Source organism: Tursiops truncatus, chromosome 10 (genome assembly GCF_011762595.2).
Source record: "Tursiops truncatus isolate mTurTru1 chromosome 10, mTurTru1.mat.Y, whole genome shotgun sequence".
In the NCBI taxonomy this organism is placed as follows: Eukaryota; Metazoa; Chordata; class Mammalia; order Artiodactyla; family Delphinidae; genus Tursiops; species Tursiops truncatus.
In genome coordinates this window covers 21,194,462-21,207,006 of record NC_047043.1, presented here as the reverse complement: position 1 = coordinate 21,207,006, position 12,545 = coordinate 21,194,462, and the positions used below count along the sequence as shown (strand labels likewise).

General features: G+C 41.2%; 5 non-coding genes across 5 annotated transcripts; all 5 read left to right on the top strand.

Annotated features, from left to right (window-relative positions):
* The first annotated feature begins 3,032 nt into the window (after positions 1 to 3,032).
* On the top strand, positions 3,033 to 3,105 carry TRNAR-ACG (transfer RNA arginine (anticodon ACG)). The gene has a single exon. It is a non-coding gene; the product is annotated as a tRNA-Arg (tRNA).
* A 4,122-nt stretch (positions 3,106 to 7,227) lies between these two features.
* Positions 7,228 to 7,300, top strand: TRNAM-CAU (transfer RNA methionine (anticodon CAU)). The gene has a single exon. It is a non-coding gene; the product is annotated as a tRNA-Met (tRNA).
* Positions 7,301 to 8,952: 1,652 nt separating this feature from the next.
* On the top strand, positions 8,953 to 9,025 carry TRNAV-GAC (transfer RNA valine (anticodon GAC)). The gene has a single exon. It is a non-coding gene; the product is annotated as a tRNA-Val (tRNA).
* A 441-nt stretch (positions 9,026 to 9,466) lies between these two features.
* TRNAA-AGC (transfer RNA alanine (anticodon AGC)) lies at positions 9,467 to 9,539 on the top strand. The gene has a single exon. It is a non-coding gene; the product is annotated as a tRNA-Ala (tRNA).
* A 1,604-nt stretch (positions 9,540 to 11,143) lies between these two features.
* TRNAM-CAU (transfer RNA methionine (anticodon CAU)) lies at positions 11,144 to 11,216 on the top strand. The gene has a single exon. It is a non-coding gene; the product is annotated as a tRNA-Met (tRNA).
* The last annotated feature ends 1,329 nt before the right edge of the window (positions 11,217 to 12,545 follow it).

The following is a 12,545-nucleotide window of genomic DNA, read 5'->3' as shown; positions in this document are numbered from 1 at the left end:
AGGAATATTCAGTTTTTCTCCGGTCGCAAAGGTACAAGTGCCTCCATCCTTCCCGGAGTCCCGCAACTGCATCTTGCGCACAAAGGCGGACTGTGGTCAGCTGCAGACCCCACCAATCCTGAAGACGCGGAGGGTGCTCTGCGGAAACGGGGGCGGATACTTTCAAGACGACCGCGAAAAGTGCAGACACTCGGGAGACTCCGACCTCCTCTTTTGTGACTTTTAGTCATACAAGTACGGGACCCTCTGGCCCTTTATTTCCTCCTTCTTCACAAAGTCAAATTTGTTTCTCCTTCAAGATTAAGTTGAAATGCGATGTCATGAAGAGCTTCCCCTGACTTCCCTTCCAGAATTAATTGCTGTACTTCCATGCTGCTGGCACACTTATTTCTGGAGTAGCATTTCTCTTGTTGTATTGTAATGATGAATTTACATTTGTCTCTCTGACTTGATGTTAGTTTTTTGAGGAATTTGGATTAAGCTTTACCTGTGAATCCTTAGATTTTCACATTTTGCTTGGTAAATGAATATTCAATATATGCTTTTTGAGTTATCAAGATTAAGCTTTAGAAGAGATTGGGAAGCAGTTGGACATTGCTATCAATGATGGCTACTTTTTATTGACAGCCTAAATAGTTGCCAGGACTTTACCTGCTTTGTGTAATTTAATCTCACCACAAACCTGCAAAGTAAGTATCATCCCATTTTGCAGATAAGGTAGTGGGGTGACTAAAAAGTAAAGTGATTTGTCCAAATTCACATATTCCAGCAAAAGGCAGAGTCTCTCTCTAAGTCTGCTCTTTTTTTTTCCATATCAAGTTTCTTCTACGTGAACAGTGATACGAATAGAGAGTAAACATTAAGACAGAAAATGTTAAACTATGCTTATCCTGGAAATGAACAGATTGTGATGAAGAAATAAACTTAAACTGCCAACTGTTATTTAAAAAGCAAAAATAAGCCTGGGACCAGTGAGTGTTATATACTTTACAGACAAGTTTAGGTAGCATAAACTACTGATTTCCAGAGTTAGGAACTTAAGATTCCTGCCCTGTCCTGGAACTATTTAAGGTTGAGCTTCAGATATTTACACTATTATACATGTATTAGCCTCTGACACTCCAAATTCAGAAACTGTAGTGTCATTTTACTATGCAGTCATGAAGATAGGTGATGTATGGCATTATTAATGGCCAAACTTAACACAGTTCTGATTTATAAGTCAATATGTCATCATGTACAATTGATGTACTTGCTCTGAATACAAATACTGAATATAAGCTGTATATCAAATGCCTTTTATGGTGGTTAGATCTGGAAATTTATATATGTCTAATGTGAGTTAATAATGTAAGGAATGGAGCTCTTAAAAATGCTTTTTAAAAGTATTTCATTTTATTCCAAACATGGGGATGGTGTAGGGTATAGCAGCTAATACTGCTTGCCTATTCCACCACCAGTCACCAACACCAGCGCCCCCATTCCTCCTTTCCAACAGAAACATGATTTTATTCACATAACCTTCTCTCTACTGCCTTGGCTTTGCAGGAGGTGGGCCCAATTCTCAGCTCCTGAGGCAGAATTATGATTGATCTAATTAATCACAGCGGTCACATTCTTGGCAGTACTTGGATTAGGTGAGAATATATGACACAAATTTAGCCAATGTGGGGGAAATCCACTGGGGAGCATATCAGAGAAATTGTTCTCAATAAGAGATACAGTAAAGAAGTCTGTTTTTTTTTCTGGACTTTACCTTGATATTGTGAGAGTTTGAGGTACTGCGAGGAAACCAGCTGGAGTATGAGATCCATATATTGAGAATGACAGAACACAAAGATTCAAAAAAACTGGGTCCTGATGACATCATGGAGCCACCGAGTTAACGAGGCACGTAGCCTCTCTACCTTCCAGACTTGTTAAGTGCGATAATAAATCCACTTTGTTTAAGCCAATTGCATGCTGTTGTTTGAATTGTTGTAGAGCTATTACTGAAAGTTTCCTTGATTGGGGAGGGATCTTTGGGCTAGGTGTCTTATAGTTTTATAAGCATTGTGTTGTAAGTCCTCCTGATGACTGGTATCATGAAAAACTCGAAGCCAACCACTAAGTGGTATTAAATATATCAGTCTGGTGCGCACTTGGTTCACTAAGCTGTTTCTTTTATATCAGCAGACTAGACATTCTCTTCACTTAGAAAGCCTACATCTCAGCCACTAGCTCCAGCCCAGCCCTACCATCTGATTGTAGCTGGCTTTAGACTTAATGGACACATGCCCAGCCTCAGTCCCTGAGCACATAAACAGACACTGTGAGCCACAAACCTATATTCGGGAAACTAGGATTCTGCTGCTGTATACGGCACTCCACTGCTCTTCCAATTAAACACCGGGTTGAGATAACATGGAATCACAGACTCGTGATGCCTACGTGTACCATAAATTAAATTGTTTTCCTGTTGCTCACTGGCATTTTTCTCACTCAACTCTTCATTCTCGCATGCAGACTTTTAATGTAAGATTAGTCATTGTAGATACCGAGCGTGCTGCCCTTAAGGAATATAAAATAGAGTGGGGAGGACCGCTGAGCAAACAGCTGTTCACAACACTGTGATAAATGCCAAAATGAGGGGTGTGTTCTGCACCCTAGGAGTACAGGAAAGAACACCATCTAAACTGGGGAAGAATTAATAACTCGATTAGGTTTGCGAGTATTTCCCCTATTCCGTTTGTTTACTCTGGTCCCTGTTTCCTGGTTTCCTTCCTTCATTAGTAAAGCCCTAAAAACTCCATCATTTGCTACTTCCAGGTCCCTCACCACGAGGTCAAGGACATGAGGCTGGCAGGTTATTGCTATAATGAGGCTTCAAAGTAGACCGCGAATCTTTATATTCTATCATCTGGGAGAGAAGAGGGCAGACAAATCAGAAGGACAGTGCACATCAAGCCACATCCAGAAATTCGATGGTATGAAAATGCAAAAAACCTCGTAAAGGCTAATTAATAATGGTTTAAAGAAAACTGGCGAAAGCAGGGCCAGTGGCGCAATGGATAACGCGTCTGACTACGGATCAGAAGGTTCCAGGTTCGACTCCTGGCTGGCTCGGTGCTATTGTTCCCTGTTCTCGGGGAAGGTGTGAACTGAGTTATTTACAAACCACTTCAGGCTGTTTTATTATGAGGAGGTCCTTATAAAACCTGTGATGTTATTCTTCGATCACCACACAACCGAGAAGAATGGAGGGAAGATGGGACTGTGGCGGGGCAGGACTAGAAAAGATATACAAAAGAATAGGACAAGAATCTTGCACAAATCTTCTGTACCCACCCGTCTTGCATGAAAAACTCTCCCTTTTCAGAACACTTGCCTCTTGAGAACACAGTACTCTCTTGAGAGTTAGTGTGAATAGAATCCTCCACGAATCCTGCTAAAGTTTCTCCAGTGTTCAGCTGTCCAAGTTCACACCGAAACAAACTACAGCGATACAGTCATAAACAACAGAGAGAAACGTTAAGTAAGGAGGGAATCAGCAGTCAGGTGTTAAAGGAACCACGAGTGAGGAGAAGCAGCTCGTAAGAGATGAGACCTTCACAGAGTAAACGAGAACGATGTGGATCTTGTGTCTATGAAGTGACTGAGATGGGTTTGGGATCTGCTGGGAAGAGCTAGCAGCAAGTTTACCTGCCCCGCAGGTATCTGCAGAGCATCAATCCAATGCCACGCATAGCGTGCATCAAGCGCAGCCCAAGCTTCGCGGCTCAAAGGTGAGGAGTCCCTGTGGTCTCTTCCCTCGAGAAGAACCTTCTCGTGAAGGTCAAGGATGCACAGCATCCGGGTCCGCTGACAGAAGAAGGGCAGTAAATGGAAGAGTTTTTCCATCCTTGTCTACTGAGACCCACGTTGAAAGAGCGCGGGAGGCGGCTGATGGAATTCGGGCGACAAGCAAAGAAAAGAAAGAAGAGAAAAGAAGGAGAGCAGCTCCTTTCATCCCTGCTGAGTTGTGGCCTTTTAGGATAATCCAGCTCAAACCTTTTCTTTAAAAGCTTGGAATAGGAGATACAATTCTGGAGTCAAAAGGCAGACGCCACAAATACCACTGCCCGGGTTGCTGAGCCAATGACAACAACTATTAATAGCAATTGTGTGTGCCGTGTAGGAGACAAGTCTTTACGAATTTGCATTCTCATTCCCTTCCTACTTTCAAACTCATTGGTACTGACACCCCCCCCCCCCCCACACACACACCTTGTAGTTATGCTTCACTCTGTTTCGGGGATTTCTAACAAGGTAATGGCTATTTAGGTTATCCAGATTACTGACAAGGTAATGGCTGTTAACCGCAGGCTTGTAACCAACAGAACCATAAGTAAACGAACACCCTAATCAGATCTCTCAAGTGTTTCCCAGAAAAGTGAATAATAAACCACGTTCCAGTATTTTCCCCCCTTCAAATTCATTAGGAATATTGGAAGACTTTATCATCTTTTTATTATCAACTTGAAACCTTGGTCACTATGAAACTTTACAGCTGGAAAGTTCAGATGTCATCTGCTCAGTGTGATGAGCAGGGGTTAGGGTAAAAGAGCCTAAATGATGATAAGGTTTCCACATTTCACTTGAATTATAAAACATTTATTCTAAATACACTGTGAAAATTTAAGTGTTTATATGGAAATCCCTAGAGCAAGTATTTGGACACTTTCTGCAAGCAAAGTTTGCTGGCAAATGAATTTAGGCTGGGCGGTAACTAAATTTGCATTTCAGTACCATTCCAACAGGGTACAGAATTGAAGGAGGAGGAAAATAGAAGAATGAAAAGAGAGGAAACAAACAGAAAACAAATTATAAAATGGTAGACCTCTATTCAAAAATCGCAATAATTACCTTAAAGGTAAATGGTCTAAATACATCAACTAAAAATCACAAATTGTCAGAATGGATTAAATATAAACAGTGGCCATAAGAAACTCACTTCAAATGTAATGATAGAGGTAGGTTTAAAATGAGAGAATAGGAAAAGATACAACATGAAATCACTAATCAAAAGAAAGCTTAAGTGAATGTATTGGTATCAGCCAAAGTAGACTTCAAAGCAAAGAAATTTACCAGCAGTAATGAAGAATGTTACACAATTATAAAGGGTCAATTGACCAAGAAGACACAACAATCCTAAAAATTCCTGGCCATAGAGCTTCAAAACCATTCTCTTTCAATAATTAATAGATCTAGTAGACAAAAAAAATCATCAAAGAGATTGAAGAACTGAACAATGCCATCAACCAATGGATCTAATTGATCAAGATCACAATGCACGTAGAAAGAAGGATCAGTGATTGAGAGAGAGACAAGATCATATTAGAATTAAGGAATCAAGAATGGTTAGAGAATAAAAGAATGGTATCATGAAACTCATATTTTAGAAAGAGTTTCTTAGCTGTAAATACCTGGAGATTCAATTGGAGAATCTGGAAGTTGAGCATCCCACATCCACGTTTTTTTTTCTGCTATCTCTTGAGGTCAGGGTAGTATGATCCCTTCAGAACCCCAGAATCTACTGCAGTGTCTGACAAAGTGCAGCTCCGCAGTGAATTATGTACCAAATGAATGGAAAGGAAGTGCCAGGTTCAAAAGAGCTGCACAAGAATAACATTCAATATTTGGCAAGTCATTGGATATGGGTTTGAAGGAGGAGAATGAGTCAAAGTTGACTTGGAAGCCTAAGCCCAAAAGGCCAGTACAGAGGAGATTGGGAATTGAATAGCTGGTGTGTGGATGAATGGACTACTGTGGAGAAGAACGGACAGAGATATCGTGAGCTGGAGTAGAGAAAGAGCTCATGTTTTGCAATCTAATAATCTGGTTCTCAATTCAGGCTTTGCCATTTAGCAGCTCTAGAACCTTAAGAACATAACTTCTCTGAGCTTCCATTATATCTGGAAAGTGCAAATTATTGAAACCGAACAGGACCCTGCAGGGTCTTCCCGGGGACAGATTTCCCCCCACCCCCATCCCCCGTATCCCCTGCCTGCCTCTTGTTTGTAGAAAAGCTTTAGCATCCTAGGCCTTCCCCCAGTTCAAAGAGCAAATTTAATCAGAGAAGTGAGAAAATGAAGACACAAAGAAAAGCAGTCAAACAAGACAAATAATAATCTTGATAGTTTAGCCATAAAACAAACTCAAGAGCATTTAGTTCCTCCTTAAGGGCTATGGATAATATTCTGAGCCATATCCTTCAGTTATTTTGCAGATACTAAAACTCCCACCAGATGGAAAAAGTTGACTGCATGCTGACCAGTAGTGTGTAGATCCCAGACTTGTCGGAGCCAGAAAATTGATAATTGAGTTTCCCGAAATACCACCCTGTTACCTCACCATCAGTTAATCAGGGAATTTCGCATTGGCTGATTATATATCCTGTGAATGTCTCCCTCAGACTGTGTTTAAAAACCCTTCTCTGAAAGCTTTTGGGGCGTTTGCGTCTTTTGAGCCAGTTCTGCTTGCTTGGCACCGTGCAATAAATGCTGTACTTTCCTTCACCACAACCTGATGTCAGCACACTGGCTGTGCTGCACTGGGGCCATTGGCCCCAAGTTTGGTTTGGTAACATTATGATAATAGTTTTGTTTCCAAAATTCAATTAGACTACATGAAATAATCTCCATAAATCTCTTAGCGTGATGAATGGCACATACGGCTGAAAAAAAAAAAAAAGCAGGGAGACTTTTCATTAAGTTCAGTTTAAGTTTTTGTAGGGAAGAATGTCTCCAGTCATGTAGATGCAAGTGGAGATGTAGACTAAGACAGAGAAGTATGGACTGTAGACAAATTTGAGGGCTATTGATTCATTCAGTCAGTGAACTAATGTTAACTGGGCACCTCCTACTTTTGTTTCAACAAAGGAGATCATGAAAGGTGTAAGATCTACTGAGATCTCTGAGGGCAGGAAATACGATGTCATTCCAACACAAGACCAGCAAAAGACAGACACAATGAAGTGTCCCTAGTGCTGAGGTCCAGATGGTCCTATCTTAGGGTGAATATCGGAAAGACATGGACTCCACCTTTCATAGGTGTGGAATCTTACCCTGGTAACATTGGTTTAAACGGAGTGATTTTCAAGTAACATTGAGTACATACACTCTTTAAAAGCTGGAAACAGATAAAGCAGATGTTCTTGGGAAATACTATTTCATATTTTACTTTCAAAGCGAAAACCGTGGGGTACCTGCCCTCTTAGCGCAGTGGGCAGCGCGTCAGTCTCATAATCTGAAGGTCCTGAGTTCAAGCCTCAGAGAGGGCAGCGTTAAGTGTTTTCACAGTCCGCCTGGCAAAGCATGTGTCATCTGTGCTTAAAGAAATCAACACAAAAGAAAATTTGCAAATGCTGCCAGATAAGCATTTGATAAATGTTTCAATATTCTATATTTGCTCAAGAGGATGAAATCAGCTTTCTGGTTTGTTGCACCTCTCAGTGGTTTGAGTGAAATAGATAAGAAATTTAGATTACACCAGAAGACAAAATCTATACCATATTTTTGGTCTTCCTCTCCACCCGATGGAAGAAGCAGGGGAATTTTCTTTCCTAAATTCGTGCTCTAAATGTCATCCAACCACAAATCATTTATTCTTTTAATTATGTAACAAATATTTCTTGTTAATGCACTGTTCTGGGTGCAGTTAGAAATTTGGAGCTCTTCCACACATCGTGTATTTCTCTATAAAAACAGCTGTGGTTGTTACGAGATTTTGGAAATATGACACATAGGAGGAGGAAGTGGGGTAACTTCTGTAGACCTCACATCTGCAACACATTCTAGAAATTGTACTAAAAGTTTATTAATTTTATGCAAATCATTTGATTTAGCCTTGCAGCTAACCCAAATATCATTATTTCTATTTGAAAGATGAAATTGAATTTCAGAGGAGTTGAACCATTTTTCTCAGGTCTAATAGCCCCAAGGAGCAAAACCAGACATGAAAAGTTGTTTTTTTCTGTATGAAAATATGTGAGGTTCTCTTTTAATTTAAGGTATAGTCTCATAAGCAGTTTTTCTCCATACCACTTCCTTTCTTCCTTCATACATTCATAGAACAAATATTTTTAAATGAGTGGATTCATTTTTCCATTCATCATTTTTCCATTAATTCAAAATCACTTCTGTATCTGACACCCAGGTTCAAGACTTCTAATTGTCCTTGACTCCTTCTTCTCCCTCAAATCTCTACATCCAGTGTCTTGAGACATTGTCAAATACTGTAGATCTTTCCTGCAAAACCTCTCCAGAGTCTTTCTCTTTCTTCTCATTCATCTATGCCTTCATCCATTCTATAATGTTTATGGAGAATGTATTCTGTGCCAGACAGTGTACTGGGCTGGAGATGCAGAAAGACTCATGCTATTGCTAATCTCAGGAGCTAAAAAAATAAACCTCACTCAATCCCTTAATATCTTATAACTCCTTTGTCATTCTCTTCAGTTCTGGTTTCCCTATTTCCTACCTATTTGGCATTCAAAATTAAAAACCTTTCATAAAATGTTACCTTGATCATGTAAGCCATCTGCGTGGAATTTTTTCAAGGGTTCTTAAGCCTCCACAATGTTTTCTCCAATGTATCTTCATGTGTCCAGGCTTTTCAATCATTGTTTCCCTCCATGTCTATTTTACACACACGCACACGCACATACACCCCCTCCAACTGAACTGGTATATTTCTGAACACAGGATCCCTACCTCCATGCCTGTTCCTTCCATCCTGTGTTCACTCTTCATCTGTACACTTCAATGTCCATATATTTTTCCTTCGCTCTGATACGCCTCGCCTCTAAATTCCTACGGCTCTTGTATGTAAGAGTATGTATTTTTGTTCTTGCATATAGTGTAAGTATGTAACTTCTCAAGACCCAACTCAGCAAGAATCCAATAACTATCTCAGAAACAATGCTAGGTGGAGGTTTCCGTGGTGTAGTGGTTATCACGCTCGCCTGACACGCGAGAAGTCCTTGGCTCGAAAGCGAGCGGAAACAAGTGCTGCCTTTTGCTTTCCACCATCGGGAAAATTCAGCCCACCGCCTCCCCTAAAAGGAACCAGTGATCCTCCCACTTATGTTCCTTTGCTGCTTTAGTTTCGTGCTTAAGAGACAGGTAATCAACCTGAGATACTCCTCCCGCATTAGCCTGGTGTTCTGCGTGAGTCCTCTCAACTGGGACGTGATCTCTTCCGTCCCGGAAAATCTGAAACCTGTACTTTTGCCGCCAGACTTTTCCCAAGGCGACTTTCTCCCTTCCTTACCAGAGGAATAGGTACCAACCGCGCGCTTGCCTCAGAGTATCTTTGAGAGGATGTGCCCTTACTCCAGCCTAATGGCCTTGACTTTTCCTGACCTTCTGGCCGGCCCCAAAAGAAGGAATGACGTGGATGGAGATGGTTCCCTGAAAAATGGGAGGAAAGGGAGACCATCAGAGGTGGGGAATTAGCTCAAGTGGTAGAGCGCTCGCTTAGCATGTGAGAGGTAGTGGGATCGATGCCCACATTCTCCAGCCTTTTATCGCCTCAACTGAGGAGCTCTTGTTGATAACAGCAAATCTTCCAAAGAACAGAAAGAAATGAAAAAACGATACACTTTGGACCCTTCTCTGGGCAAGGACAAAACGGGGCAATGCTGGCTCTGCTGGCCTTTGGTATGTACATGTCTCATTAATGATAAATCAAGTAGATTAAAAAAATCAAAAAACACATTGAAAATGTAACACCATGCACCAATGGGTGGAATTGACCTTATAAAGGAAAATCACAATGAGGTTCTACCAAAGAGTTGAAAGAAAAGCAAGATCATATCAAAACTTAAGAAATCAAAAATGGTCAGAGTGAAGCAGAGGGACATTATGAAAACAAATATTTTCAAAAGCATTATTTAGCTGCAAATGCCAGCGAGACTGAAAGTAGTGAAACTGGAAGAGGATCATTCCTTGTCCATATTTATCCTTCTGGCTCCAGAGATCTGTGTGGTCAGATTCGTTCTGAATCACCTGAGCCTACTGCCCAGCACAGAGCAGCTCCCCAATGAATATGTACTGACTGAATGGAAAGGAAGGGATAAATTCAAGAGAGCGTCACAAGAATAATGTTCAGTATTTGGCAGGGCAGTGGATGTGGACTTTGAAGGAGGAGGATGAGCCAAAATTGACTTGCAAGTCTAAGCCCAAAAGGCCAGCACAGAGGAGGTTGGGAATTAGATAGAGTGTGGATGAATGAGCTATTGTGGAGAAGAACAGACAGTGAGATCACGAGCTAGAGCAGGAAAAAAGATCCCAATTTGGAATCTAAAAGTCTGTTTCTCAATTCATACTTTGCTGCTTAGCAGCTCTGGGACCTTTGAAACATTACTTAACTTTTCTGAGCCTCCATTATATCTGAAAAATGCAAATCATGATACATACTTTTGTTACCAAAATTCAATTTGAATATATGAACTCATCTCCATAAATTTCTTAGTATAATTGTAAGGCTGAAACAAACGAGGAGATTTTTTTGTGGCATGTGGGATCCTCCCGGACCGGGGCACGATTCCATGTCCCCTGCATCGGCAGGCGGACTCTCAACCACTGCGCCACCAGGGAAGCCCAACAAGAAGGTTTTTTATTAAGTTCAGTTTGTGTTTTTTGTAAGGATAATGTCTCCAGTCATGTATATGCAAGTGGAGATTTAGAGTGAGACAGAGAAATATGGACTGTAGACAAATGTGAGGAGTATTCATTCACTCAATCAGTCAGTGAACTAATATTAACTGGGCACTGTTCAAAAGTTTCTTTTGAACATAAGGTACCAAGGAAAGTATAAGAGTGACTGAGATCTCTGAAGGTGGGAAGAGGCAGATCACTGGAACCCAAGAGGGAAAAAGAGCTGCAAAAGACCTGTACAATTCTTGGGTACAGCAAGCCAGAGTGTCCAATTGCTGGGTGTATACTGGAAAGGTGTGGACTCCACAATTCCTGGATGTGGAACACTTCGGGTGCAGCTTTGGTTTAAATGGAACGATTTACAAGTAACATTGATTACATTCTTCAAATGCTGGAAACTGATGGACATACCTGGAAAATAAAATTTCATATTTTATTTTCAAAGGAAAAAACAAGAGATGTCTGCCCTCTTAGCGCAGTAGGCAGCGCGTCAGTCTCATAATCTGAAGGTCCTGAGTTCGAGCCTCAGAGAGGGCAGGTGTTTTCATCTTTTACCAAGCAACAACAACAAATATCTCCTTATAGTCCCTTCCTCTGGAGCTACACCCCAGTCGGGAGGAGTGGGAAAAACTGAACAAGAAGTAAGTAAGAAAAAATGCATCATAAGCACATGAGGAAATGTGTGCTGGGGTGCAATCATTAGGCAGTAAATGGGCTCGGGATTATGGAGGTGGCACGTTCAGCTTTCAGCGGAAGAGTCGGGAAAGATATTGTGTTGAAGATGCATTTTTGTCTCTCCTTTCATGCTTGCTGAAATCCTTGTGCCCGAAGTTTTTCTAATTCAGCTCAGTTTCAGTCTTCAGGGAATGAATCCTCCGTGTCATTGGTTTATAGACAAGGAAGGAAAACCTGAAAAAAGCTGTGAGGGGGTGAACATGGTCTGTACTGGACAGTGCTGGCCTTTCCATCTCAACATTCATGGTTTTTGGCTAGCGGAGGGTGGACCTCTCACCTCTGTTTCCGAACAGAGAGATTCTGGTGAAAACAAGGTCTTTACACTATTTTGTACTTGAATTTTATGGGGCAGTTGGCCTGAGGAAAGAAGGAAGGCTGTTGAGGGGCACCTAGAGAGACAAGGCATACGGCAGAATTTGTCCTTCTGAAGTCTGAGTAGCCTGGGTCTGCGAGAGAATCAGAAAGACCCAGACGGTCAAACAACAAAAACAGCAACAACAAGAAAAAAAAAAAATTGTGAAACCAGAGGAATTCTTGGGAAAACTCATGAAAGAAGAATAGGAGTAGGATCTTTGGATAGCTCTTCCTTAAGAAGGTTTCTTACCCATCTGTCCCAACCCAACCATCACAGTCCAAATCAACACCTTCAGAAATATCTCCAAAAAAAAAATGAAACAATCAGGTTGTATTTAATTTCCACAAAAACAACCCCAGATAGAATTTTTCCTCTTTGCACAGGCAGCTTAAGTATGGTTTAAAATGTGTGTGTGTGAGGGGGGGCGGATCCCAGGAGGTAATGCAGGAAATATATTAATCAGCATTAGTGATCAGATCCTGATGAGGTCCAAAAAAACTGAGAAAAGAGAGGATCATGATTCTGCCATGCTGAGCTGTGAACAGCCCTTGCACTTGCTTTTCACTGAGAGACTTCCCTTTCCCTCAACTTGAGCTTAAGCTTCTTCAGACACAAAGAATCCTTTGGGTGAAGTTCTTCGAGAACTTCTGTGAATAGGTGGGCCTTCAGCAAACCCAACTTTTGCTTAAGTCAGTGGCACACAGTCTTGCAATAAGATAGAAAATGTCTTACATTTTGACTCTGTTGTAGGTATTTGGTAACCAGGCTCTGTCTGG